General features: G+C 46.0%; 3 non-coding genes across 3 annotated transcripts; all 3 read left to right on the top strand.

Moving 5' to 3' along the window:
* The first annotated feature begins 664 nt into the window (after window positions 1-664).
* On the top strand, window positions 665-736 carry TRNAW-CCA (transfer RNA tryptophan (anticodon CCA)). Its single transcript has one exon. It is a non-coding gene; the product is annotated as a tRNA-Trp (tRNA).
* Window positions 737-4,677: 3,941 nt separating this feature from the next.
* TRNAW-CCA (transfer RNA tryptophan (anticodon CCA)) lies at window positions 4,678-4,749 on the top strand. The gene has a single exon. It is a non-coding gene; the product is annotated as a tRNA-Trp (tRNA).
* Window positions 4,750-16,561: 11,812 nt separating this feature from the next.
* TRNAW-CCA (transfer RNA tryptophan (anticodon CCA)) lies at window positions 16,562-16,634 on the top strand. The gene has a single exon. It is a non-coding gene; the product is annotated as a tRNA-Trp (tRNA).
* Window positions 16,635-24,115: the final 7,481 nt, after the last annotated feature.

The following is a 24,115-nucleotide window of genomic DNA, read 5'->3' as shown; positions in this document are numbered from 1 at the left end:
CGCGTGTGTGCGAACGGCTACACAAAGTGGACTCCGTGGTGACACGGTAGCACGTCTGACTCCAGATCAGAAGGTTGCATGTTTGAATCACGTCCAGGTCAAGTTCTCTTTTTATTATTTTCATCTGTCTATCTACTTATTTGTCTGTCTACAATGACAGGTCTCTTTACCTGTGCGTCATCGACAGAAGGCCGAGCAAATCATGCTACCGCGTGTGTGCGAACGGCTACCCTAAGCGGACTCGGTGGCGCAACTTTAGCACGTCTGATTCCAGATCAGAAGGTTGCGTGTTCTAATCACGTCCGCGTCAAACTCTCTCTTTAGTATTTTCATCTATCTGTCTATCTACTTATTTGTCTGTCTACAATGACTCTTCTCTTTAGCTGTGCTTTCTCGACAGAAGGCCGAGCAAAGCATGCTACCACGTGTGTGCGAACGGTCAGCCTAAACGGACTCGGTCGCGACATGTTAGCATGTCTGACTCCAGATCAGAAGGTTGCGAGTATGAATCACGTCTGGATCAAATTTCCTTTTTTCTTATTTTCATCAATCTGTCTATCTACTTATTTGTCTGTCTAAAATGACTTGTCTCTTTACCTGTGCTTCATCGACAGAAGGCCGAGAAAACATGCTACCACGTGTGTGCGAACGGCTACCCTATGCGGACTCGGTGGCGCAACGGTAGTGCGTCTGACTCCAGATCAGAAGGTTGCGTGTTCGAATCACGTCGGGGTCAAATTCTCTTTTTTATTGTTTTCAACTATCTGTCTACTTATTTGTCTGTCTACAATGACTTCTCTCTTAACCTATGCTTCATCGACAGAAGGCCGAGCAATACATGCTACTGCGTGTGTGCGAACGGCTACACTAAGTCAACTCGGTGGCGACCCGGTAGAGCGTCTGACTCCAGATCAGAAGGGTGCGTGTTCGAATCACGTCGATGTGAAGTTCTCTCTTTTGTTATTTTCATCTATCCGTCTATCTACTTATTTGTCTGTCTAAAATGACTTGTCCCTTTACCTGTGCTTCATCGACATAAGGCCGTGCAAAACTTGCTACCACGTGTGTGCGAACGGCTACCCTAAGCGGACTCGGTGGCGCAACTTTAGCACGTCTGATTCCAGATCAGAAGGTTGCGTGTTCTAATCACGTCCGCGTCAAACTCTCTCTTTAGTATTTTCATCTATCTCTCTATCTACTTATTTCTCTGTCTGCAATGACTTGTCTCTTTACCTGTGCTTCATCGACAGAAGGCCGAGCAAAACATGCTACCGCGTGTGTGCGAAAGGTTACTCTAAGCGGACTCAGTGGCGCAACTTTAGCACGTCTGACTCCAGATCAGAAGGTTGCGTGTTCGAATCAAGTCCGGGTCAAATTCTTTTTTTTATTATTTTCATCTGTCTATTCACTTATTTGTCTGTCTACAATTACTTGTCTCTTTACCTGTGCTTCATCGACAGGAGGCCGAGCAAAACATGCTACCGCGTGCGTGCGAACGGCTACACTAAGTGTACTGGGTGGCGATACGGTAGCACGTCTCACTCCAGATCACAAGGTTGCGTGTTCGAATCACGTTCGGGTAAAATCCTCTTTTTATTATTTTCGTCTATCTGTCTATCTACTTATCTGTATGTCTACAATGACTTGTCTCTATACCTGTGCTTCATCGACAGAAGGCCGAGCAAAACATGCTACCACGTGTGTGCGAATGGTTACCTAACGGACTCGGTGGCGACACGGTAGCACGTCTGACTTCAGAACAGAATGTTGCGTGTTCGAATCACGTCCGGGTCAAATTCTCTTTTTTATTATTTTCATCTGTTTATTTTTTATTTGTCTGTCTACGATTACTTGTCTCTTTACCTGTGCTACATCGACAGAAGGCCGAGCGAAAAATGCTACCGCGTGTGTACGAACGGCTTCACTAAGAGGACTCGGTGGCGACACGGTAGCATGTCTGACTCCAGATCAGAAGGTTGCGTGTTCGAATCACGTCCGGGTCAAATTCTCTTTTTTATTATTTTCATCCATTTGTCTATCTACTTATTTGTCTGTCTACAATGACTTGTCTCGTTACCTGTGCTTCATCGACAGAAGGCCGAGCAAACAAGCTACCGCGTGTGTGCGAACGGCTACGCTAAGTGGATTCGGTGGCGACACGGTAGCGCGTCTTACTCCAGATCAGAGGGTTGCGTGTTCGAATCACGTCCGTGTTAAGTTCTCGTTTTTGTTATTTTCATCTGTCTATCTACCTCTTTGTCTGTCTACAACGACTTGTTTCTTTACCTGTGCTTCATCGATAGAAGGCCGAGCAAAACATGCTACCACGTGTGTGCGAACGGCTACCTCAGTGGACTCGGTGGCGAACTGTTAGCGCGTCCGACTCGAGATCAGAAGGTTGCGTGTTCGAATCGCGTCCGGGTCAAATTCTCTTTCTTATTATTTTCATCTGTCTATCTACTTATTTGTCTGTCTACAATGAATTGTCTCTTTACCTGTGCTGCATCGACAGAAGGCCGAGCAAAGCATGCTACCACGTGTGTGCGAACGGCCACCCTAAACGGACTCGGTGGCGACATGTTAGCATGTCTGACTCCAGATCAGAAGGTTGCGAGTATGAATCACGTCTGGATCAAATTTCCTTTTGTCTTATTTTCATCAATCGTTCTATCTACTTATTTTCTGTCTACAATGACTTGTCTCTTTACCTGTGCTTCATCGACAGAAGGCCGAGAAAACATGCTACCACGTGTGTGCGAACGGCTGCCCTGAGCGGACTTGGTGGCGCAACTTTAGCACGTCTGACTCCAGATCAGAAGGTTGCGTGTTCGAATCAAGTCCGGGTCAAATTCTTTTTTTTATTATTTTCATCTGTCTATCCACTTATTTGTCTGTCTACAATGACTTGTCTCCTTACCTGTGCTTCATCGACAGAAGGCCGAGCAAAACATGCTACCGCGTGTGTGCGAATGGCTACACTAAGTGTACTCGGTGGCGATATGGTAGCACATCTGACTCCAGATCACAAGATTGCGTGTTCGAATCACGTCCGGGTCAAATCCTCTTTTTTATTATTTTCATCTATCTGTCTATCTACTTATCTGTATGTCTACAATGACTTGTCTCTTTACCTGTACTTCATCGACAGAAGGCCGAGCAAAACATGCTACCATGGGTGTGCGAATGCTTACCCAAAGGACTCGGTGGCGACACGGTAGCACGTCTTACTCCAGATCAGAAGGTTGCGTGTTCGAATCACGTCCGGGTCAAATTCTCTTTTTTATTATTTTCATCTGTTTATCTTTTTATTTGTCTGTCTACGATGACTTGTTTCTTTACCTGTGCTTCATCGACAGAAGGCCGAGCGAAACATGCTACCGCGTGTGTACGAACGGCTTCACTAAGTGGACTCGGTGGCGACACGGTAGCACGTCCGACTCCAGATCAGAAGGTTGCGGGTTCGAATCATGTTCGGGTCAAGTTATCTTTTTTACTATTTTCATCTATCTGTCTATCTACTTACTTGTCTGTCTACAATGACTCTTCTCTTTAGGTGTGCTTCATCGACAGAAGGCCGAGCAAATCATGCTACCACGTGTGTGCGAACGGCTGCCCTGAGCGGACTCGGAGGTGCAATGGTAGCGCGTCTGACTCCAGATCAGTAGGTTAAATGTTCGAATCACGTCCGCGTTAAGTTCTCGTTTTTGTTATTTTCATCTGTCTATCTACCTCTTTGTTTGTGTACAACGACTTGTTTCTTTACCTGTGCTTCATCGATAGAAGGCCGAGCAAAACATGCTACCACGTGTGTGCGAACGGCTACTCTAAGTGGACTCGGTGGCGAACTGTTAGCGCGTCCGACTCAAGATCAGAAGGTTGCGTGTTCGAATCGCGTCCGGGTCAAATTCTCTTTCTTATTATTTTCATCTGTCTATCTACTTATTTGTCTGTCTACAATGACTTGTCTCTTTCACCTGTGCTGCATCGACAGAAGGCCGAGCAAAACATGCTACCGCGTGTGTGCGAACGGCTACACAAAGTGGACTCCGTGGTGACACGGTAGCACGTCTGACTCCAGATCAGAAGGTTGCATGTTTGAATCACGTCCAGGTCAAGTTCTCTTTTTATTATTTTCATCTGTCTATCTACTTATTTGTCTGTCTACAATGACAGGTCTCTTTACCTGTGCGTCATCGACAGAAGGCCGAGCAAATCATGCTACCGCGTGTGTGCGAACGGCTACCCTAAGCGGACTCGGTGGCGCAAATTTAGCACGTCTGATTCCAGATCAGAAGGTTGCGTGTTCTAATCACGTCCGCGTCAAACTCTCTCTTTAGTATTTTCATCTATCTGTCTATCTACTTATTTGTCTGTCTACAATGACTCTTCTCTTTAGCTGTGCTTTCTCGACAGAAGGCCGAGCAAAGCATGCTACCACGTGTGTGCGAACGGTCAGCCTAAACGGACTCGGTCGCGACATGTTAGCATGTCTGACTCCAGATCAGAAGGTTGCGAGTATGAATCACGTCTGGATCAAATTTCCTTTTTTCTTATTTTCATCAATCTGTCTATCTACTTATTTGTCTGTCTAAAATGACTTGTCTCTTTACCTGTGCTTCATCGACAGAAGGCCGAGAAAACATGCTACCACGTGTGTGCGAACGGCTACCCTATGCGGACTCGGTGGCGCAACGGTAGTGCGTCTGACTCCAGATCAGAAGGTTGCGTGTTCGAATCACGTCGGGGTCAAATTCTCTTTTTTATTGTTTTCAACTATCTGTCTACTTATTTGTCTGTCTACAATGACTTCTCTCTTAACCTATGCTTCATCGACAGAAGGCCGAGCAATACATGCTACTGCGTGTGTGCGAACGGCTACACTAAGTCAACTCGGTGGCGACCCGGTAGAGCGTCTGACTCCAGATCAGAAGGGTGCGTGTTCGAATCACGTCGATGTGAAGTTCTCTCTTTTGTTATTTTCATCTATCCGTCTATCTACTTATTTGTCTGTCTAAAATGACTTGTCCCTTTACCTGTGCTTCATCGACATAAGGCCGTGCAAAACATGCTACCACGTGTGTGCGAACGGCTACCCTAAGCGGACTCGGTGGCGCAACTTTAGCACGTCTGATTCCAGATCAGAAGGTTGCGTGTTCTAATCACGTCCGCGTCAAACTCTCTCTTTAGTATTTTCATCTATCTCTCTATCTACTTATTTCTCTGTCTGCAATGACTTGTCTCTTTACCTGTGCTTCATCGACAGAAGGCCGAGCAAAACATGCTACCGCGTGTGTGCGAAAGGTTACTCTAAGCGGACTCAGTGGCGCAACTTTAGCACGTCTGACTCCAGATCAGAAGGTTGCGTGTTCGAATCAAGTCCGGGTCAAATTCTTTTTTTTATTATTTTCATCTGTCTATTCACTTATTTGTCTGTCTACAATTACTTGTCTCTTTACCTGTGCTTCATCGACAGGAGGCCGAGCAAAACATGCTACCGCGTGCGTGCGAACGGCTACACTAAGTGTACTGGGTGGCGATACGGTAGCACGTCTCACTCCAGATCACAAGGTTGCGTGTTCGAATCACGTTCGGGTAAAATCCTCTTTTTATTATTTTCGTCTATCTGTCTATCTACTTATCTGTATGTCTACAATGACTTGTCTCTATACCTGTGCTTCATCGACAGAAGGCCGAGCAAAACATGCTACCACGTGTGTGCGAATGGTTACCTAACGGACTCGGTGGCGACACGGTAGCACGTCTGAATCCAGATCAGAAGGTTGCGTGTTCGAATCACGTCCGGGTCAAATTCTCTTTTTTATTATTTTCATCCATTTGTCTATCTACTTATTTGTCTGTCTACAATGACTTGTCTCGTTACCTGTGCTTCATCGACAGAAGGCCGAGCAAACAAGCTACCGCGTGTGTGCGAACGGCTACGCTAAGTGGATTCGGTGGCGACACGGTAGCGCGTCTTACTCCAGATCAGAGGGTTGCGTGTTCGAATCACGTCCGTGTTAAGTTCTCGTTTTTGTTATTTTCATCTGTCTATCTACCTCTTTGTCTGTCTACAACGACTTGTTTCTTTACCTGTGCTTCATCGATAGAAGGCCGAGCAAAACATGCTACCACGTGTGTGCGAACGGCTACCTCAGTGGACTCGGTGGCGAACTGTTAGCGCGTCCGACTCGAGATCAGAAGGTTGCGTGTTCGAATCGCGTCCGGGTCAAATTCTCTTTCTTATTATTTTCATCTGTCTATCTACTTATTTGTCTGTCTACAATGAATTGTCTCTTTACCTGTGCTGCATCGACAGAAGGCCGAGCAAAGCATGCTACCACGTGTGTGCGAACGGCCACCCTAAACGGACTCAGTGGCGCAACTATAGCACGTCTGACTCCAGATCAGAAGGTTGCGTGTTTGAATCAAGTCCGGGTCAAATTCTTTTTTTTTATTATTTTCATCTGTCTATTCACTTATTTGTCTGTCTACAATTACTTGTCTCTTTACCTGTGCTTCATCGACAGAAGGCCGAGCAAAACATCCTACCGCGTGTGTGCGAACGGCTACACTAACTGTACTGGGTGGCGATACGGTAACACGTCTCACTCCAGATCACAAGGTTGCGTGTTCGAATCACGTTCGGGTAAAATCCTCTCTTTATTATTTTCATCTATCTGTCTATCTACTTATCTGTATGTCTACAATGACTTGTCTCTATACCTGTGCTTCATCGACAGAAGGCCGAGCAAAACATGCTACCACGTGTGTGCGAATGGTTACCTAACGGACTCGGTGGCGACACGGTAGCACGTCTGACTTCAGAACAGAATGTGGCGTGTTCGAATCACGTCCGGGTCAAATTTTCTTTTTTATTATTTTCATATATTTGTCTATCTACTTATTTGTCTGTCTACAATGACTTGTCTCGTTACCTGTGCTTCATCGACAGAAGGCCGAGCAAAACAAGCTACCGCGTGTGTGCGAACCGCTACGCTAAGTGGATTCGGTGGCGACACGGTAGCGCGTCTTACTCCAGATCGGAGGGTTGCGTGTTCGAATCACGTCCGTGTTAGGTTCTCGTTTTTGTTATTTTCATCTGTCTATCTACCTCTTTGTCTGTCTACAACGACTTGTTTCTTTACCTGTGCTTCATCGATAGAAGGCCGAGCAAAACATGCTACCACGTGTGTGCGAACGGCTACCTCAGTGGACTCGGTGGCGAACTGTTAGCGCGTCCGACTCGAGATCAGAAGGTTGCGTGTTCGAATCGCGTCCGGGTCAAATTCTCTTTCTTATTATTTTCATCTGTCTATCTACTTATTTGTCTGTCTACAATGAATTGTCTCTTTACCTGTGCTGCATCGACAGAAGGCCGAGCAAAACATGGTACCGCGTGTGTGCGAACGGCTACACAATGTGGACTCGGTGGTGACACAGTAGCACGTCTGACTCCACATCAGAAAGTTGCGGGTTCGAATCACGTGCGGGTCAAGTTCTCTTTTTTACTATTTTCATCTATCTGTCTATCTACTGATTTGTCTGTCTACAATGACTCTTCTCTTTATGTGTGCTTCATCGACAGAAGGCCGAGCAAATCATGCTACCACGTGTGTGCAAACGGCTACCCTAAACGGACGCGGTGGCGACACGGTAGGACGTCTGACTCCAGATCAGAAGGTTGCGAGTTTGCATCACGTCCGGGTCAAATTCGCTTATTTATTATTTTCATCTATCTGTGTATCTACTTATTTGTCAGTCTACAAAGACTTGTCTTTTTACCTGTGCTTCATCGACAGAAGGCCGAGCAAATCATGCTACCGCGTGTGTGCGAACGGCTACCCTAAGCGGATTCGATGGTGACACGATAGCACGTCTTACTCCAGATCAGAAGGTTGCGTGTTCGGATCACGTCCGGGTAAAAGTCTCTTTTTATTATTTTCATCTATCTGTCTATCTACTTATTTGTCTGTCTACAATGACTCTTCTCTTTAGCTGTGCTTCTTCGACAGGAGGCCAAGCAAAACATGCTACCTCGTGTGTGCGAACGGCCACCCTAAACGGACTCGGTGGCGACATGTTAGCATGTCTGACTCCAGATCAGAAGGTTGCGAGTATGAATCACGTCTGGATCAAATTTCCTTTTTTCTTATTTTCATCAATCTGTCTATCTACTTATTTGTCTGTCTACAATGACTTGTCTCTTTACCTGTGCTTCATCGACTGAAGGCCGAGCAAATCATGCTACCAACGGTGTGCAAACGGCTACCCTAAACGGACGCGGTGGCGACACGGTAGCACGTCTGACTTCAGATCAGAAGGTTGCGAGTTTGAATCACGTCCGGGTCAAATTCGCTTATTTATTATTTTCATCTATCTGTGTATCTACTTTTTTGTCTGTCTACAAAGACTTGTCTCTTTACCTGTGCTTCATCGACAGAAGGCCGAGCAAATCATGCTACCGCGTGTGTGCGAACGGCTACCCTAAGCGGATTCGATGGTGACACGATAGCACGTCTGACTCCAGATCAGAAGGTTGCGTCTTCGAATCACGTCCGGGTAAAAGTCTCTCTTTATCATTTTCATCTATCTGTCTATCTACTTATTTGTCTGTCTACAATGACTCTTCTCTTTAGCTGTGCTTCCTCGACAGAAGGCCGAGCAAAGCATGCTACCACGTGTGTGCGAACGGCCACCCCAAACGGACTCGGTGGCGACATGTCAGCATGTCTGACTCCAGATCAGAAGGTTGCGAGTATGAATCACGTCTGGATCAAATTTCCTTTTTTCTTATTTTCATCAATCGTTCTATCTACTTATTTGTCTTTCTACAATGACTTCTCTCTTAACCTATGCTTCATCGACAGAAGGCCGAGCAATACATGCTACTGCGTGTGTGCGAACGGCTACACTAAGTCAACTCGGTGGCGACCCGGTAGGACGTCTGACTCCAGATCAGAAGGTTGCGTGTTCGAATCACGTCGATGTGAAGTTCTCTCTTTTGTTATTTTCATCTATCTGTCTATCTACTTATTTGTCTGTCTACAATGCCTTGTCTCTTTACCTGTGCTTCATCGACAGAAGGCCAAGCAAAACATGCTACCACGTGTGTGCGAACGGCTGCCCTGAGCGGACTCGGAGGTGCAACGGCAGCGCGTTTGACTCCAGATGAGTAGCTTAAATGTTCGAATCACGTCCGGGTCAAATTCTATTTTTATTATTTTCATCTATCTGTCTATCTACTTATTTGTCTGTCTAAAATGACTTGTCCCTTTACCTGTGCTTCATCGACATAAGGCCGTGCAAAACATGCTACCACGTGTGTGCGAACGGCTACCCTAAGCAGACTTGGTGGCGCAACTTTAGCACGTCTGACTCCTGATCAGAAGGTTGCGTGTTCGAATCAAGTCCGGGTCAAATTTTTTTTTATTATTTTCATCTGTCTATCCACTTATTTGTCTGTCTACAATGACTTGTCTCGTTACCTGTGCTTCATCGACAGAAGGCCAAGCAAAACAAGCTACCGCGTGTGTGCGAACGGCTACGTTAAGTGGATTCGGTGGCGACACGGTAGCGCGTATTACACCAGATCAGAGGGTTGCGTGTTCCAGTCACGTCCGTGTTAAGTTCTCGTTTTTGTTATTTTCATCTGTCTATCTACCTCTTTGTCTGTGTACAACGACTTGTTTCTAAACCTGTGCTTCATCGATAGAAGGCCGAGCAAAACATGCTACCCCGTGTGTGCGAACGGCTACTTTAAGTGGACTCGGTGGCGAACTGTTAGCGCGTCCGACTACAGATCAGAAGGTTGCGTGTTCGAATCGCGTCCGGGTCAAATTCTCTTTCTTATTATTTTCATCTGTCTATCTACTTATTTGTCTGTCTACAATGACTTGTCTCTTTACCGGTCCTGCATCGACAGAAGGCCGAGCAAAACATGCTACCGCGTGTGTGCGAACGGCTACACAAACTGGACTGGGTGGTGACACTGTAGCACGTCTGACTCCAGATCAGAAGGTTGCGAGTTTGAATCACGTCCGGGTCAAATTCGCTTTTTTATTATTTTCATCTATCTGTCTATCTACTTATTTGTCTGTCTACAATGAATTGTCTCTTTACCTGTGCTTGATCGACAGAAGGCCGAGCAAAACAAGGTACCGCGTGTGTGCGAACAGCTACGCTAAGTGGATTCGGTGGCGACACGGTAGCACGTCTGACTCCAGATCAGAGGGTTGCGTGTTCGAATCACGTCTGTGTTAGGTTCTCTTTTATTATTTTCATCTATCTGTCTATCTACTTATTTGTCTGTTTACAACTACTTGTCTCTTTACCTTTGCTTCATCGATAGAAGGCCAAGCAAAACATGCTGCCACGTGTGTGCGAACAGCTACACTAAGTGGACTCGGTGGCGACACAGTAGCACGTCTGACTCCTGATCAGAAGGTTGCGTGTTCGAATCACGTCCGGGTCAAATTCTCTTTTTTATTATCTTCATCTGTTTATCTACCTTTTTGTCTGTCTACAATGACTTGTCTTTTTACCTGTGCTTCATCGACAGAAGGCCGAACAAATCATGCTACCACGTGTGTCCGAACGGCTACCCTAAACGGACGCGGTGGCGACACGGTAGCACGTCTGACTCCAGATCAGAAGGTTGCGAGTTTGAATCACGTCCGGGTCAAATTCGCTTTTTTATTATTTTCATCTATCTGTCTATCTACTTATTTGTCTGTCTACTATGACATGTCTCTTTACTTGTGCGTCATCGACAGAAGGGCGAGCAAATCATGCTACCGCGTGTGTGCGAACGGCTACCCTAAGTGGATTCGATGGCGACCCGGTAGGACGTCTGACTCCAGATCAGAAAGTTGCGTGTTCGAATCACGTCGATGTGAAGTTCTCTCTTTTGTTATTTTCATCTATCTGTCTATCTACTTATTTGTCTCTCTAAAATGACTTGTCCCTTTACCTGTGCTTCATCGACATAAGGCCGTGCAAAACATGCTACCACGTGTGTGCGAACGGCTACCCTAAGCGGACTCGGTGGCGCAACTTTAGCACGTCTGATTCCAGATCAGAAGGTTGCGTGTTCTAATCACGTCCGCGTCAAACTCTCTCTTTAGTATTTTCATCTATCTGTCTATCTACTTATTTCTCTGTCTGCAATGACTTGTCTCTTTACCTGTGCTTCATCGAAAGAAGGCCGAGCAAAACATGCTACAGCGTGTGTGCGAACGGTTACTCTAAGCGGACTCAGTGGCGCAACTTTAGCACGTCTGACTCCGGATCAGAAGGTTGCGTGTTCGAATCACATCCGGGTAAAAGTCTCTTTTTAATATTTTCATTATCTGTCTAGCTACTTATTTGTCTGTCTACAATGACCCTTCTCTTTAACTGTGCTTTCTCGACAGAAGGCCGAGCAAAGCATGCTACCACGTGTGTGCGAACGGCCACCCTAAACGGACTCGGTCGCGACATGTTAGCATGTCTGACTCCAGATCAGAAGGTTGCGAGTATGAATCACGTCTGGATCAAATTTCCTTTTTTCCTATTTTCATCAATCTGTCTATCTACTTATTTGTCTGTCTACAATGACTTGTCTGTTTACCTGTGCTTCATCGACAGAAGGCCGAGAAAACATGCTACCACGTGTGTGCGAACGGCTACCCTATGCGGCATCGGTGGCGCAACGGTAGCACGTCTGACTTCAGAACAGAATGTGGCGTGTTCGAATCACGTCCGGGTCAAATTTTCTTTTTTATTATTTTCATATATTTGTCTATCTACTTATTTGTCTGTCTACAATGACTTGTCTCGTTACCTGTGCTTCATCGACAGAAGGCCGAGCAAAACAAGCTACCGCGTGTGTGCGAACCGCTACGCTAAGTGGATTCGGTGGCGACACGGTAGCGCGTCTTACTCCAGATCGGAGGGTTGCGTGTTCGAATCACGTCCGTGTTAGGTTCTCGTTTTTGTTATTTTCATCTGTCTATCTACCTCTTTGTCTGTCTACAACGACTTGTTTCTTTACCTGTGCTTCATCGATAGAAGGCCGAGCAAAACATGCTACCACGTGTGTGCGAACGGTTACCTCAGTGGACTCGGTGGCGAACTGTTAGCGCGTCCGACTCGAGATCAGAAGGTTGCGTGTTCGAATCGCGTCCGGGTCAAATTCTCTTTCTTATTATTTTCATCTGTCTATCTACTTATTTGTCTGTCTACAATGAATTGTCTCTTTACCTGTGCTGCATCGACAGAAGGCCGAGCAAAACATGGTACCGCGTGTGTGCGAACGGCTACACAATGTGGACTCGGTGGTGACACAGTAGCACGTCTGACTCCACATCAGAAAGTTGCGGGTTCGAATCACGTGCGGGTCAAGTTCTCTTTTTTACTATTTTCATCTATCTGTCTATCTACTGATTTGTCTGTCTACAATGACTCTTCTCTTTATGTGTGCTTCATCGACAGAAGGCCGAGCAAATCATGCTACCACGTGTGTGCAAACGGCTACCCTAAACGGACGCGGTGGCGACACGGTAGGACGTCTGACTCCAGATCAGAAGGTTGCGAGTTTGCATCACGTCCGGGTCAAATTCGCTTATTTATTATTTTCATCTATCTGTGTATCTACTTATTTGTCAGTCTACAAAGACTTGTCTTTTTACCTGTGCTTCATCGACAGAAGGCCGAGCAAATCATGCTACCGCGTGTGTGCGAACGGCTACCCTAAGCGGATTCGATGGTGACACGATAGCACGTCTTACTCCAGATCAGAAGGTTGCGTGTTCGGATCACGTCCGGGTAAAAGTCTCTTTTTATTATTTTCATCTATCTGTCTATCTACTTATTTGTCTGTCTACAATGACTCTTCTCTTTAGCTGTGCTTCCTCGACAGGAGGCCAAGCAAAACATGCTACCTCGTGTGTGCGAACGGCCACCCTAAACGGACTCGGTGGCGACATGTTAGCATGTCTGACTCCAGATCAGAAGGTTGCGAGTATGAATCACGTCTGGATCAAATTTCCTTTTTTCTTATTTTCATCAATCTGTCTATCTACTTATTTGTCTGTCTACAATGACTTGTCTCTTTACCTGTGCTTCATCGACTGAAGGCCGAGCAAATCATGCTACCAACGGTGTGCAAACGGCTACCCTAAACGGACGCGGTGGCGACACGGTAGCACGTCTGACTTCAGATCAGAAGGTTGCGAGTTTGAATCACGTCCGGGTCAAATTCGCTTATTTATTATTTTCATCTATCTGTGTATCTACTTTTTTGTCTGTCTACAAAGACTTGTCTCTTTACCTGTGCTTCATCGACAGAAGGCCGAGCAAATCATGCTACCGCGTGTGTGCGAACGGCTACCCTAAGCGGATTCGATGGTGACACGATAGCACGTCTGACTCCAGATCAGAAGGTTGCGTCTTCGAATCACGTCCGGGTAAAAGTCTCTCTTTATCATTTTCATCTATCTGTCTATCTACTTATTTGTCTGTCTACAATGACTCTTCTCTTTAGCTGTGCTTCCTCGACAGAAGGCCGAGCAAAGCATGCTACCACGTGTGTGCGAACGGCCACCCCAAACGGACTCGGTGGCGACATGTCAGCATGTCTGACTCCAGATCAGAAGGTTGCGAGTATGAATCACGTCTGGATCAAATTTCCTTTTTTCTTATTTTCATCAATCGTTCTATCTACTTATTTGTCTTTCTACAATGACTTCTCTCTTAACCTATGCTTCATCGACAGAAGGCCGAGCAATACATGCTACTGCGTGTGTGCGAACGGCTACACTAAGTCAACTCGGTGGCGACCCGGTAGGACGTCTGACTCCAGATCAGAAGGTTGCGTGTTCGAATCACGTCGATGTGAAGTTCTCTCTTTTGTTATTTTCATCTATCTGTCTATCTACTTATTTGTCTGTCTACAATGCCTTGTCTCTTTACCTGTGCTTCATCGACAGAAGGCCAAGCAAAACATGCTACCACGTGTGTGCGAACGGCTGCCCTGAGCGGACTCGGAGGTGCAACGGCAGCGCGTTTGACTCCAGATGAGTAGCTTAAATGTTCGAATCACGTCCGGGTCAAATTCTATTTTTATTATTTTCATCTATCTGTCTATCTACTTATTTGTCTGTCTAAAATGACTTGTCCCTTTACCTGTGCTTCATCGACATAAGGCCGTGCAAAACATGCTACCACGTGTGTGCGAACGGCTACCCTAAGCAGACTTGGTGGCGCAACTTTAGCACGTCTGACTCCTGATCAGAAGGTTGCGTGTTCGAATCAAGTCCGGGTCAAATTTTTTTTTTATTATTTTCATCTGTCTATCCACTTATTTGTCTGTCTACAATGACTTGTCTCGTTACCTGTGCTTCATCGACAGAAGGCCAAGCAAAACAAGCTACCGCGTGTGTGCGAACGGCTACGTTAAGTGGATTCGGTGGCGACACGGTAGCGCGTATTACACCAGATCAGAGGGTTGCGTGTTCCAATCACGTCCGTGTTAAGTTCTCGTTTTTGTTATTTTCATCTGTCTATCTACCTCTTTGTCTGTGTACAACGACTTGTTTCTAAACCTGTGCTTCATCGATAGAAGGCCGAGCAAAACATGCTACCCCGTGTGTGCGAACGGCTACTTTAAGTGGACTCGGTGGCGAACTGTTAGCGCGTCCGACTACAGATCAGAAGGTTGCGTGTTCGAATCGCGTCCGGGTCAAATTCTCTTTCTTATTATTTTCATCTGTCTATCTACTTATTTGTCTGTCTACAATGACTTGTCTCTTTACCGGTGCTGCATCGACAGAAGGCCGAGCAAAACATGCTACCGCGTGTGTGCGAACGGCTACACAAACTGGACTGGGTGGTGACACTGTAGCACGTCTGACTCCAGATCAGAAGGTTGCGAGTTTGAATCACGTCCGGGTCAAATTCGCTTTTTTATTATTTTCATCTATCTGTCTATCTACTTATTTGTCTGTCTACAATGAATTGTCTCTTTACCTGTGCTTGATCGACAGAAGGCCGAGCAAAACAAGGTACCGCGTGTGTGCGAACAGCTACGCTAAGTGGATTCGGTGGCGACACGGTAGCACGTCTGACTCCAGATCAGAGGGTTGCGTGTTCGAATCACGTCTGTGTTAGGTTCTCTTTTATTATTTTCATCTATCTGTCTATCTACTTATTTGTCTGTTTACAACTACTTGTCTCTTTACCTTTGCTTCATCGATAGAAGGCCAAGCAAAACATGCTGCCACGTGTGTGCGAACAGCTACACTAAGTGGACTCGGTGGCGACACAGTAGCACGTCTGACTCCTGATCAGAAGGTTGCGTGTTCGAATCACGTCCGGGTCAAATTCTCTTTTTTATTATCTTCATCTGTTTATCTACCTTTTTGTCTGTCTACAATGACTTGTCTTTTTACCTGTGCTTCATCGACAGAAGGCCGAACAAATCATGCTACCACGTGTGTCCGAACGGCTACCCTAAACGGACGCGGTGGCGACACGGTAGCACGTCTGACTCCAGATCAGAAGGTTGCGAGTTTGAATCACGTCCGGGTCAAATTCGCTTTTTTATTATTTTCATCTATCTGTCTATCTACTTATTTGTCTGTCTACTATGACATGTCTCTTTACTTGTGCGTCATCGACAGAAGGGCGAGCAAATCATGCTACCGCGTGTGTGCGAACGGCTACCCTAAGTGGATTCGATGGCGACCCGGTAGGACGTCTGACTCCAGATCAGAAAGTTGCGTGTTCGAATCACGTCGATGTGAAGTTCTCTCTTTTGTTATTTTCATCTATCTGTCTATCTACTTATTTGTCTCTCTAAAATGACTTGTCCCTTTACCTGTGCTTCATCGACATAAGGCCGTGCAAAACATGCTACCACGTGTGTGCGAACGGCTACCCTAAGCGGACTCGGTGGCGCAACTTTAGCACGTCTGATTCCAGATCAGAAGGTTGCGTGTTCTAATCACGTCCGCGTCAAACTCTCTCTTTAGTATTTTCATCTATCTGTCTATCTACTTATTTCTCTGTCTGCAATGACTTGTCTCTTTACCTGTGCTTCATCGAAAGAAGGCCGAGCAAAACATGCTACAGCGTGTGTGCGAACGGTTACTCTAAGCGGACTCAGTGGCGCAACTTTAGCACGTCTGACTCCGGATCAGAAGGTTGCGTGTTCGAATCACATCCGGGTAAAAGTCTCTTTTTAATATTTTCATTATCTGTCTAGCTACTTATTTGTCTGTCTACAATGACCCTTCTCTTTAACTGTGCTTTCTCGACAGAAGGCCGAGCAAAGCATGCTACCACGTGTGTGCGAACGGCCACCCTAAACGGACTCGGTCGCGACATGTTAGCATGTCTGACTCCAGATCAGAAGGTTGCGAGTATGAATCACGTCTGGATCAAATTTCCTTTTTTCCTATTTTCATCAATCTGTCTATCTACTTATTTGTCTGTCTACAATGACTTGTCTGTTTACCTGTGCTTCATCGACAGAAGGCCGAGAAAACATGCTACCACGTGTGTGCGAACGGCTACCCTATGCGGCATCGGTGGCGCAACGGTAGTGCGTCTGACTCCAGATCAGAAGGTTGCGTGTTCGAATCACGTCGGGGTCAAATTCTCTTTTTTATTGTTTTCAACTATCTGTCTACTTATTTGTCTGTCTACAATGACTTCTCTCTTAACCTATGCTTCATCGACAGAAGGCCGAGCAATACATGCTACTGCGCGTGTGCGAACGGCTACACTAAGTCAACTCGGTGGCGACCCGGTAGGACGTCTGACTCCAGATCAGAAAGTTGCGTGTCCGAATCACGTCGATGTGAAGTTCTCTCTTTTGTTATTTTCAACTATCTGAATATCTACTTATTTGTCTCTCTAAAATGACTTGTCCCTTTACCTGTGCTTCATCGACATAAGGCCGTGCAAAACATGCTACCACGTGTGTGCGAACGGCTACCCTAAGCGGACTCGGTGGCGCAACTTTAGCACGTCTGATTCCAGATCAGAAGGTTGCGTGTTCTAATCACGTCCGCGTCAAACTCTCTCTTTAGTATTTTCATCTATCTGTCTATCTACTTATTTCTCTGTCTGCAATGACTTGTCTCTTTACCTGTGCTTCATCGAAAGAAGGCCGAGCAAAACATGCTACAGCGTGTGTGCGAACGGTTACTCTAAGCGGACTCAGTGGCGCAACTTTAGCACGTCTGACTCCAGATCGGAAGGTTGCGTGTTCGAATCAAGTCCGCGTCAAATTGTCTTTTCAGTATTTTCATCTATCTGTCTATCTACTTATTTGTCTATCTGCAATGACTTGTCCCTTTACCTGTGCTTCATCGACAGAAGGCCGAGCAAAACATGCTACAGCGTGTGTGCGAACAATTACTCTAAGCGGACTCAGTGGCGCAACTTTAGCACGTCTGACTCCAGATCAGAAGGTTGCGTGTTCGAATCAAGTCTGGGTCAAATTCTTTTTTTTATTATTTTCATGTGTCTATCCACCTATTTGTCTGTCTACAATGACTTGTCTCTTTACCTGTGCTTCATCGACAGAAGGCCGAGCAAAACATGCTACCGCGTAAGCGCGAACGGCTACACTAAGTGTACTCGGTGGCGATACGGTAGCACGTCTGACTCCAGATCACAAGGTTGCGTGTTTGAATCAGGTCCGGGTCAAATCCTCTTTTTTATTAGTTTCATCTATCCGTCTATCGACTTATCTGTATGTCTACAATGACTTGTCTCTTTACCTGTGCTTCATCGACAGAAGGCCGAGCAAAACATGCTACCACGTGTGTGCGAATGGTTACATAACGGGCTCGGTGGCGACACGGTAGCACGTCTGACTCCAGCTCAGAAGGTTGCGTGTTCGAATCACGTCCGGTTCAAATTCTCTTTTTATTATTTTCATCTGTTTACCTATTTATTTGTCTGTCTACGATGACTTGTCTCTTTACCTGTGCTTCATCGACAGAAGGCCGAGCGAAACATGCTACCGCGTGTGTACGAACGGCTACACTAAGTGTACTCGGTGGCGATACGGTAGCACGTCTGACTCCAGATCACAAGGTTGCGTGTTCGAATCAGGTCCGGGGCAAATCCTCTTTTTTTATTATTTTCATCTATCTGTCTATCGACTTATCTGTATGTGTACAATGACTTGTCTCTTTACCTGTGCTTCATCGACAGAAGGCCGAGCAAAACATGCTACCACGTGTGTGCGAATGGTTACCTAACGGGCTCGGTGGCGACACGGTAGCACGTCTGACTCCAGATCAGAAGGTTGCGTGTTCGAATCACGTCCGGGTCAAATTCTCTTTTTTCTTATTTTCATCTATTTGTCTATCTACTTATTTGTCTGTGTACAATGACTTGTCTCGTTACCTGTGCTTCATCGACAGAAGGCCGAGCAAAACATGCTACCACGTTTGTGCGAACGGCCACCCTAAACGGACTCGGTGGCGACATGTCAGCATGTCTGACAACAGATCAGAAGGTTGCGAGCTTGAATCACGTCTGGATCAAATTTTCTTTTTTCTTATTTTCATCATTCTGTCTATCTACTTATTTGTCTGTCTACAATGACTTGTCTCTTTACCTGTACTTCATCGACAGAAGGCCGAAAAAACATGCTACCACGTGTGTGCGAACGGCTACCCTCAGCGGGCTCGGTGGCGCAACGGTAGCGCGTCTGACTCCAGATGAGAAGATTGCGTGTTCGAATCACAGCGGGGTCAAATTCTCTTTGTTATTGTTTTCAACGATCTGTCTACTTATTTGTCTGTCTACAATGACTTCTCTCTTTACGTATGCTTCATCGACAGAAGGCCGAGCAATACATGCTACTGCGTGTGTGCGAACGGCTACACTAAGTCAACTCGGTGGCGGCGCGGTAGGACGTCTGACTCCAGATCAGAAGGTTGCGGGTTCGAATCACGTTCGGGTCAAGTTCTCTTTTTTACTATTTTCATCTATCTGTCTATCTACTTATTTGTCTGTCTACAATGACTCTTCTCTTTACGTGTGCTTCATCGACAGAAGGCCGAGCAAATCATGCTACCACGTGTGTGCGAACGGCTACCCTAAACGGACGCGGTGGCGACACGGTAGCATGTCTGACTCCAGATCAAAAGGTTGCGAGTTTGAATCACGTCCGGGTCAAATTCGCTTATTTATTATTTTCATCTATCTGTGTATCTACTTATTTGTCTGTCTACAAAGACTTGTCTTTTTACCTGTGCTTCATCGACAGAAGGCCGAGCAAATCATGCTACCGCGTGTGTGCGAACGGCTACCCTAAGCGGATTCGATGGCGACACAATAGCACGTCTGACTCCAGATAAAAGGTTGCGTGTTCGAATCACGTCCGGGTAAAAATCTATTTTTATTATTTTCATCTGTCTATCTACCTTTTTGTCTGTCTACAATGACTTGTCTTTTTACCTGTGCTTCATCGACAGAAGGCCGAACAAATCATGCTACCACGTGTGTGCGAACGGCTACCCTAAACGGACGCGGTGGCGACACGGTAGCACGTCTGACTCCAGATCAGAAGGTTGCGAGTTTGAATCACGTCCCGGTCAAATTCACTTATTTATTATTTTAATCTATCTGTGTATCTACGTATTTGTCTGTCTACAAAGACTTGTCTCTTTACCTGTGCTTCATCGACAGAAGGCCGAGCAAAACATGCTGCTACCGCGTGTGAGCATACGGCTACACTGAGTGGACTCGGTGGCAACCCGGTAGCACGTCTGACTCCAGATCAGAAGGTTGCGTGTTCGAATCACGTCCGGGTCAAGTTCTCCTTTTATTATTTTCATCTGTCTATCTACTCATTTGTCTCTCTACAATGACATGTCTCTTTACCTATGCTTCATCGACAGAAGGCCGAGCAATACATGCTACTGCGCGTGTGCGAACGGCTACACTAAGTCAACTCGGTGGCGACCCGGTAGGACGTCTGACTCCAGATCAGAAAGTTGCGTGTTCGAATCACGTCGATGTGAAGTTCTCTCTTTTGTTATTTTCATCTATCTGTCTATCTACTTATTTGTCTCTCTAAAATGACTTGTCCCTTTACCTGTGCTTCATCGACATAAGGCCGTGCAAAACATGCTACCACGTGTGTGCGAACGGCTACCCTAAGCGGACTCGGTGGCGCAACTTTAGCACGTCTGATTCCAGATCAGAAGGTTGCGTGTTCTAATCACGTCCGCGTCAAACTCTCTCTTTAGTATTTTCATCTATCTGTCTATCTACTTATTTCTCTGTCTGCAATGACTTGTCTCTTTACCTGTGCTTCATCGAAAGAAGCCCGAGCAAAACATGCTACAGCGTGTGTGCGAACGGTTACTCTAAGCGGACTCAGTGGCGCAACTTTAGCACGTCTGACTCCAGATCGGAAGGTTGCGTGTTCGAATCAAGTCCACGTCAAATTGTCTTTTCAGTATTTTCATCTATCTGTCTATCTACTTATTTGTCTATCTGCAATGACTTGTCCCTTTACCTGTGCTTCATCGACAGAAGGCCGAGCAAAACATGCTACAGCGTGTGTGCGAACAATTACTCTAAGCGGACTCAGTGGCGCAACTTTAGCACGTCTGACTCCAGATCAGAAGGTTGCGTGTTCGAATCAAGTCTGGGTCAATTTCTTTTTTTTATTATTTTCATCTGTCTATCCACCTATTTGTCTGTCTACAATGACTTGTCTCTTTACCTGTGCTTCATCGACAGAAGGCCGAGCAAAACATGCTACCACGTGTGTGCGAATGGTTACCTAACAGGCTCGGTGGTGACACGGTAGCACGTCTGACTCCAGATCAGAAGGTTGCGTGTTCGAATCACGTCCACTTCAAATTCTCTTTTTATTATTTTCATCTGTTTACCTATTTATTTGTCTGTCTACGATGACTTGTCTCTTTACCTGTGCTTCATCGACAGAAGGCCGAGCGAAACATGCTACCGCGTGTGTACGAACGGCTACACTAAGTGTACTCGGTGGCGATACGGTAGCACGTCTGACTCCAGATCACAAGGTTGCGTGTTCGAATCAGGTCCGGGTCAAATCCTCTTTTTTATTATTTTCATCTATCTGTCTATCGACTTATCTGTATGTGTACAATGACTTGTCTGTTTACCTGTGCTTCATCGACAGAAGGCCGAGCAAAACATGCTACCACGTGTGTGCGAATGGTTACCTAACGGGCTCGGTGGCGACACGGTAGCACGTCTGACTCCAGATCAGAAGGTTGCGTGTTCGAATCACGTCCGGGTCAAATTCTCTTTTTTCTTATTTTCATCTATTTGTCTATCTACTTATTTGTCTGTGTACAATGACTTGTCTCGTTACTCTTGCTTCATCGACAGAAGGCCGAGCAAAACAAGCTACCGCGTGTGTGCGAACGGCTTCGCTAAGTGGATTCGGTGGCGACACGGTAGCGCGTCTTACTACGGATCAAAGGGTTGCGTGTTCAAATCACGTCCGTGTTAAGTTCTTGTTTTTGTTATTTTCATCTGTCTATCTATCTACTTATTTGTCTGTGTACAACGACTTGTTTCTTTACCTGTGCTTCATCGATAGAAGGCCGAGCAAAACATGCTACCACGTGTGTGCGAACGGCTACCCTAAGTGGACTCGGTGGTGAACTGTTAGCGCGTCCGACTCCAGATCAGAAGGTTGCGTGTTCGTATCGCGTCCGGGTCATATTTTCTTTCTTATTATTTTCATCTGTCTATCTACCTATTTGTCTGTCTACAATGACTTGTCTCTTTACCTGTGCTGCATCGACAGAAGGCCGAGCAAAACATGCTACTGCGTGTGAGCGAACGGCTACACAAAGTGGACTCGGTGGCGACACGGTAGCACGTCTGACTCCAGATCAGAGGGTTGCGTGTTCGAATCACGTCCGTGTCAGGTTTTCTTTTTTATTATTTTCATCTATCTGTCTATCTACTTATTTGTCTGTCTACAACGACTTGTCTCTTTACCTGTGCTTCATCGATAGAAGGCCAAGCAAAACATGCTACCACGTGTGTGTGAACGGCTACCCTAAATGGACTCGGTGGCGAACTGTTGGCACGTCCGACTCCAGATCAGAAGGTTGCGTGTTCGAATCGCGTCCGGGTCAAATTCTCTTTCTTATTATTTTCATCTGTCTATCTACTTATTTGTCTGTCTACAATGACTTGTCTCTTTACCTGTGCCGCATCGACAGAAGGCCGAGCAAAACATGCTACCGCGTGTGTGCGAACGGCTACACAAAGTGGACTCGGTGGTGACGCAGTAGCACGTCTGACTCCAGATCAGAAGGTTGCGGGTTCGAATCACGTTCGGGTCAAGTTCTCTTTTTTACAATTTTCATCTATCTGTCTATCTACTTATTTGTCTGTCTACAATGACTCTTCTCTTTATGTGTGCTTCATCGACAGAAGGCCGAGCAAATCATGCTACCACGTGTGTGCGAACGGCTACCCTAAACGGACGCGGTGGCGACACGGTAGCACGTCTGACTCTAGATCAGAAGGTTGCGAGTTTGAATCACGTCCGGGTCAAATTCGCTCATTTATTATTTTCATTTATCTGTGTATCTACTTATTTGTCTGTCTACAAAGACTTGTTTCTTTACCTGTGCTTCATCGACAGAAGGCCGAGCAAATCATGCTACCGCGTGTGTGCGAACGGCTACCCTAAGCGGATTCGATGGCGACACGATAGCACGTCTGACTCCAGATCAGAAGGTTGCGTGTTCGAATCACGTCCGGGTAGAAGTCTCTCTTTATTATTTTCATCTATCTGTATATCTACTTATTTGTCTGTCTACAATGACTCTTCTCTTTAGCTGTGCTTCCTCGACAGAAGGCCGAGCAAAACATGCTACCACGTGTGTGCGAACGGCCACCCTAAACGGACTCGGTGGCGACATGTTAGCATGTCTGATTCCAGATCAGAAGGTTGCGTGTTCGAATCACGTCGGGGTCAAATTCTCTTTCTTATTGTTTTCAACTATTTGTCTGCTTATTTGTCTGTCTACAATGACTTCTTTCTTTACGTATGCTTCATCGACAGAAGGCCGAGCAATACATGCTACTGCGTGTGTGCGAACGGCTACACTAAGTCAACTCAGTGGCGACCCGGTAGGACGTCTGACTCCAGATCAGAAGGTTGCGAGCTTGAATCACATCTGGATCAAATTTCCTTTTTTCATATTTTCATCATTCTGTCTATCTCCTTATTTGTCTGTCTACAATGACTTGTCTCTTTACCTGTGCTTCATCGACAGAAGGCCGAAAAAACATGCTACCACGTGTGTGCGAACGGCTACCCTAAGCGGACTCGGTGGCGCAACGGTAGCACGTCTGATTCCAGATCAGAAGGTTGCGTTTTCGAATCACGTCGGGGTCAAATTCTCTTTCTTATTGTTTTCAACTATCTGTCTGCTTATTTGTCTGTCTACAATGACTTCTTTCTTTACGTATGCTACATCGACCGAAGGCCGAGCAATACATGCTACTGCGTGTGTGCGAACGGCTACACTAAGTCAACTCAGTGGCGACCCGGTAGGACGTCTGACTCCAGATCAGAAGGTTGCGTGTTCGAATCACGTCGATGTCAAGTTCTCTCTTCTGTTATTTTCATCTATCTGTCTATCAACTTAGTTGTCTGTCTGCAATGACTTGTCTCTTTACCTGTGCTTCATCGACAGAAGGCCGAGCAAAACATGCTACCACGTGTGTGCGAATGGCTGCACTGAGCGAACTCGGTGGCGCAACTTTAGCACGTCTGACTCCAGATCAGAAGGTTGCGTGTTCTAATCACGTCCGCGTCAAATTCTCTTTTTAGTATTTTCATCTATCTGTCTATCTACTTATTTGTCTATCTGCAATGACTTGTCCCTTTACCTGTGCTTCATCGACAGAAGGCCGAGCAAGACATGCTACCGCGTGTGTGCGAACGGCTACACTAAGTGTACTGGGTGGCAATACGGTAGCACGTCTCACTCCAGATCACAAGGTTGCGTGTTCGAATCACGTACGGGTCAAATCCTCTTTTTTATTATTTTCATCTATCTGTCTATCTACTTATCTGTATGTCTAC

Source organism: Rhipicephalus microplus, chromosome 5 (genome assembly GCF_043290135.1).
Source record: "Rhipicephalus microplus isolate Deutch F79 chromosome 5, USDA_Rmic, whole genome shotgun sequence".
NCBI lineage: Eukaryota > Metazoa > Arthropoda > Arachnida > Ixodida > Ixodidae > Rhipicephalus > Rhipicephalus microplus.
Note: the sequence above shows the minus strand (reverse complement) of the source record. Positions and strands in the feature narration are given on the sequence as shown.